This window comes from Setaria viridis, chromosome 6, assembly GCF_005286985.2.
Source record: "Setaria viridis chromosome 6, Setaria_viridis_v4.0, whole genome shotgun sequence".
In the NCBI taxonomy this organism is placed as follows: domain Eukaryota; kingdom Viridiplantae; phylum Streptophyta; class Magnoliopsida; order Poales; family Poaceae; genus Setaria; species Setaria viridis.
The window spans coordinates 6,527,918-6,534,276 of record NC_048268.2 but is presented as its reverse complement, the minus strand read 5'-3'; positions in this window follow the sequence as shown (position 1 = coordinate 6,534,276).

Sequence of the window (6,359 nt, the reverse complement as noted above, 5' to 3'; positions counted from 1 at the left end):
ATTCTTGAAGCACCACTATCATCTTCAGCCACGTTTTGTGCGAGATAAAACGAGTCAAGTCAGTGTTTTCCACAGCAGTAGGATCTTGATGCCGCTCCAGTCCAACCAAAAAAAAATGAAGCACATCAGATCAGTATATTCGATGTTGTTATCTGTGGAGTGCGGACTAATTCATCCCAACGCCCAACTTGATTTGATCTTCAATTCCACCTTCCTCAGAATGTAGCGGCCGGCTTAGTTGACTTGGAAGTCTTGCTATAGTGAGACTTCCAATTACCGGTCACTGTTGTAGCAGTGGATGATACCAACAGCATTTGACGAAAGGCTAGTCAAGTCTCCTCAGGTGTAGCAATTGCGTACAGCTAGCCCATGGTACAGTCAAGTCTCCTCAGGTGTCGCAATTGCGTACAGCTAGCCATGGTACTCGTAAATTAATTAATCTAGTCCCGGTTGGAAGCTCCAACCGGGACTAAACTTTTTGTCCCGGTTGGAAGCTCCAACTGGGACTAAACTTTTTGTCCCGGTTGGAACCTCCAACCGGGATAAAAGGTTCACCTTTTATCCCGGTTGGAGCCTCCAACCGGGATAAAAGGGTTCACCTTTTATCACCTTTTATCCCGGTTGGAACCTCCAACCGGGATAAAATGGTGCCGCCACCGACAGCCCGCGACTAGCCGTTGCAACCGAGATTAAAGGGGGCCTTTAGTCCCGGTTGCAATTACCAACCAAGACTAACTCTCCCCTCCATTTTTGCCTACCGTGGCGCATCCCCTTTTATCCCGGGCTGTGGCGGAACCGCCCAACTTAAGCTGGTTTAAGTGCGCCTAATCGCTGTCGGAACAGCAATTATCTGAAACGCACCTAAAACAGCATAAGTCCGGTAGTCCGTCGAGTGTCCCTAGGACTCCTCGAAGGATCCACGACGTGTCTCATAGCCATACATCAGGATAAAATCCGCGATGGGATAATATCAACAAATATTACACTTTTAAAGACATATCAGAGGTACGATATATTACAACCATAGTTTGAAACAAACTTAAGAGTGCAGGTTAGCGTGGTTCTAAGAATTTAAAACATAAACCAGTCCGGAAGAAAAATAAACTTCTAAGTTTTATTCTAGAGTATCCTGAGACTCATAAGATACCCTAGGTCTTCGGGGCTTCCTCTTCGGTGAGTCCCTGCTGGCTTTCTGAAAACAACAACAAGGGATCCTCTGAGTACGAAGTACTCAGCAAGTCTTACCCGACTAACCAATATAATAGCTTTCTTTAGAAGTGGATGCTCAGCTTTTTGGTGTACTTGGCTAATGCAATTTTCGCCGAAAAGCTTACTACAAGTAAGGCCTTAGTTTTATTTTTTTTATTTGCGTTAAGTTATTACCTAATCATTCTAGATGATAACAGAAGTAAAAGCAATCACAGCTGTTAAATCATACATTACTTGACAACAGAAGATTTTATATCGCATGAGTTTATACTACGATGCTTAACAGCGATCAAGTGCAGTCATAACCGAGAATTGCGGCGATCCGGATCTAATTACATCCTGCAGGAGAGTACCCTGATCACCAGCTATATACGACTGTACAGGTCGTACTAACAACCTCTCGATTAGCAAAGTCAATGATTAGGAATACAACTACCCGGACCCAGGGATGCACCCCCACATGGGACCCCACGTCTGGCCTGATCTCCATGTGAGTTTTAGGCTACACCCCTGCCAATCTCCAGCACATCAAATGCGGGTACGAAGCATTCCTGATCATAGAATTTACTAATCTACTGGGCTTTACTGGTCCCATACCCAGTAAGTGACCAGAGGCTTATCACTTGATCAATGGTTAAGACACGGATCGGTCCTTAACCAGATTAATCTAGCAGACAGAACTACATCTCTAGCTTCTATCTGGTTCCATATTCCAAACTATCCTTTATAAGCAACATGTATGACCTAAGAGTTTTCCTTAAGGTTGGTAAACCAAGCATGTAAGCAAGTAAGCAATTCTAGACTTGGGTAGTTTCTAAGATTTGAACAAGTGGCAAAGATGTCCTTAATTCAAGGCATGATTATACACAAGAATAGGTTTCAATCAACTCCTGGACTTAGTGCATACAATAAGCAAATAACCTATAACTAGTCACATGAAATAACGACTCCAAAATAGATAGGTATAAATGCACCGGGGCTTGCCTGGGATCAACAAAGGTTAGTTCTTCGGAAAACTTCTTTATTAAAAGAGGCACTCCACACTTCGCGAATGTTGTCCATCTCCAGCTGAATTCCATGAATTCCACTTCAGGAGTTGTGACGTCTACGATTCAGCATATGCAGAAGTTAGAGATGCAAAACTTTTTGAATACAAGACTATACAAACTTTCCTTCATGATAAAGTTGCAAGCCAACAAGGACTATACAATTTATCATGATAAAGTTGCAAGCCAACACACAAAAACCCTAAAGATTAGCCCACCATTTTTATTTCCTTTACTAAACCTACCTTAGACCTCTTCTTTTATTTTTAAAAAGCATTGTAATAATTTTCTAATCTCAAAAACCTAATTCCTAGGAATTAATAATAATTTGTGGATAATAAAGCATTTTTCAAGTTTTATACATTTAATAAAGCTTAAGCATTTATTTAAATACCTTACCCCAAAAGGCATTAAATAAATACCTAATTTTTTATTATTTTTCCTAGGGTTTAAGAATTTTAATGCATAAAGGAAAATAAAAAAATCCTAATAAAATTGGTTTCACTAATTTTGGACACTTCTAGAATTTCCTATGAATTAAATGGTGAAAACAACATTTAATCTATTTATCTAGTAAAAGAAAACCTAAGATTTAATAACAACCCCCGGCCCAAACTTTTCTTACCCAACCTTCTTCTACCCACCATCACTTCCACCTAGGGCCCATCCGGCCTCCTATTCTCCTTCTTCTTTTCTTCCCTGACAAGTGGGGCCCACGGCCGGCACTTTTCCTTGGGCCGAAATATGGCCCGTCAACTTTAACCTTCCCCGAGTGGGCCTTCTTGCGGCAGCTCCTTTTTGGGCCGTTTCCCCCTTCTTTCCTCTTTCTCAATCCCGACCGGCCCCTCTCTTCTTTTTCTTTTTCTTTCTCCGACAATCGGCCTGCTCACTCCGGCCCACGGCCTTTCTTTCCTCCGCCGGCCCACCTTTCCCCCCTTTCTTTCTTCTTTACTCCCGCCTGGGCCTCTTGGCCCACTTCCTTTCCAAGCTAACAAACGGCCCATTGGCCTTCCCTTTCTTCTTTTGCACCGCGCGGCCAGCTGGGCCGGCGCCTTTCTTCGGCCCAAAACGGCTGCCTGGCCTTCTCCTTTTCTCCCGCTCCACCTGGGCCTCCCCTTCTCCTTTTCCTTTCATCGCACGGGCCGGCTGGGCTGCCGTTTTTTTCTCTGGTCCAAAATGGGCGGCCGGCCCTTATACTCCTCCTTCCCTCCTGTGCGGCTGACGGGCGGCCCCCTTGGTCAGGGGCTTCTTCTTCCCCTGGCCAAGGCCGGGCGCATGCCGGTGGGAGGAAAACGGGGCGGGCTCCAGCCAACGGCGGCTCGCCGGCGGCCGAGCCGACCGGGGCGGCGGCGCCCCAGGCCAGGCGCACCTGTGCCCACCGCCCGCTCGCCGGGAGGCGGCCCGAGCCGGCCCCTCCACGGGCGGCTGCGGCTTGACCAACCGCCGGCCATGGCGGCGCATGGAGACGGCGCAATCAGTTCCCTCGACTCCCCCAACAGCTTCTATACTCTTGCAGGACGCCCCTAGGCCCGTTAATTGAAAAGAAACAGTCGATTCAGGAGCTCACCTTGGGGATTGGTTGACGGTGGCCGGCGGACAGTAACGGCGGCGATTCGAAGCTTGCCGGCAGGGAAACGAGCAACGGGTAGGCTTGGGCATTGTGGTGGGGCTAGTGGAGCTGCTGGCGGGCGGAAACGCGAATGGAAATGGCGGCGTGGTTGTTGGCCGGCGCTGGCGCTAGCTCGCTCGAGCTCTGTGTTCGTCACGGTAAAATCCAACGGGGTAGACGGATAGGCACAGAAGTTACTTATTCAGATTGTTACCGCTGCATGCCATCCACCGCGGCTTGTGGCAGGTGTATGAACGTGGATTAGCTTGTTGCGCTGGCCAGCATGCCTGAGAGCCGGCGGCGGCACGGCACTGTCGCTCTGTTCTTTCTGTTCTTTTTCTTTCCTTCCAAACCGACACGTTCACGCCTCGATTGCTCGAAATATTTTATCTCAACTCATAGAACTCATTTAAGCAAACTTGTAGAGTAATCCAAGTACTCCATTTGATAGATTGGCCTCCAACCGAATTAAGCACCCTAAGGACGAAATTTTTGGAGCTCCAAATTTCTGTCAACTTGTATTGAACTTCAACGATTCAGTTCGACAGTTCACAAAATGTGGTCATTTACCCTTCTTTGGCACAAATTTCAGTAGCCCGAATGTATTCCATATAGGCCAACCACTCCCTATTTGTGTTCTACAACTAATAAGGATTCCATTTTGCACCAGAAACCATATAACCTTTGCACTGGATTTTCCTGAAATTTGCTCCAAACATTGCTGTTTAACACAGTTTTCAGACTTAGGATTTATGCACCTTCGAGAGTTGGCCGAAATAGCTAGAGTGCTGACTTTGAGCTTTAATTTAAATTTGATTCTTTCGCTATCTCTAAGCAACAACACTTTATTGAACATGTCCAAGGATCATACTTCACCACTGTCTAGTTGCCTTTGCTCACTTACTCGAAAAATTGGGCAGAATTCGATTTCAAAATTAGATACTCATCATGTTTTCCAGACTTAGAATTAATTCGGCAAGGAGCTCGAAATCTGCTCAATTGCTGACTTTTGGCTCCAATTTGAATTCAAACCTTCCACTTTCTCTGGACAACAACTATTCATTTACCTTCTCCATAGTCCATATTACACTAATGTCCAAAAATATCTGCTCACTTTTAAGGAAATTTTTCCAGAAATTGGTCCTAAAGTCAGGTACTCAATACCATTTTCAGACTTAACCAAAAATTCAGCAAAGCTGCCGATTGTGACAAAGCGCCAACTTTAGGCCTCCATTTGAAATAGATCCCTCTACTATTCCTGATCAACAACACCTAGATTTAGGAGTCCAAGGTTCATACTTCAACATGGTATAGTTGTCCTGATTTACTTATTTGAGAAATTTATCAGAATTCACTTTCCAAAATGGACTCTGAGCTGTTTCTCTGATTTCTTGTTTTCGGACGGTGAATAGTAAACTTAGCTTTTCATTTCCTTCTCTGATTTCTTTTGAGCGTTTAGGATCAAATACTATTCCAATTTGTTGACCCTTAAGTTCAAATCATCTTTACACTGCTATTCCATATTTTTGCCGAATTTTTCCGAATTTCAAATTAAAAATTCAAATTTCGGCCAAATTTTGACCCGAATTTGATTTTTGGTCAATTTCTTCTTCCTTTCTTCTCGAATTGCTTCCAACTCCTCCAAGTCACTTTGATGACTAAAATGGCGGGTGTTACACGGGCCAACTTTAAACCGGGACAAAAGGGGGCGCATCGAAAGCCAATTCTCTACTAGTGCATGTAAATAAAACAATACCCCAACTCCAAAAAATAAAGTCAGCCAAACATCCCAACTCCAAAAAAATAATGAAGCAGTCTAACTTCATGGAGTTATTGGAGTTCTAGTTCATTTTCGTAGAGCACCTCTTTCACAGATCCAAAACACTGCGAAACGTATCTAGACATGGAGTTACAAGATACTTACCCACCACTACCATCGGTTACACAAGAAAATGTTTCAGTTCTATCCCCCCCCCGCTTCATCTGTTCCCACAACCTTCATCTCCCTCGCGACTACCAACCCATATGCCGCCCCTAGCCCAGGACCAACCCCCAGCCCACGTGCCGCTGCTCCTTGATCCTTGGCGCTGCTGCCATCCAACTATGTGCCGTCACCATCACCTTGCGCCTCCGCCATCGCGCGTGAGGGCTGGAGCCATCGTTCCCCTTGCGCACCGCCATTGTCCTACATGTCAACCTCATCCTGCGCGCCGCCAACCCCATCCAGCACCACTACCATCCTGTGCGGTGGCTCCGTCCCGCGCACCACCTACCCATCCTACACGCCGCTGGCCCCACCCCGCCACCCCATCCTGCACGTCGCCAGCTGGCCCCATCCTGCGCCGCACCCATTCTACACGCTGCAAGCTCTATCCCGTGCATCGGCAATGTCCTGTGATCCGCCTGCTGCCGACCTAGAACTGTTTGCCACTGCTAGCCCCCATCCAGTGCGCTGCTGACTCTATCTGGTTACTAGCTTGGGTAGGGTGAATTGA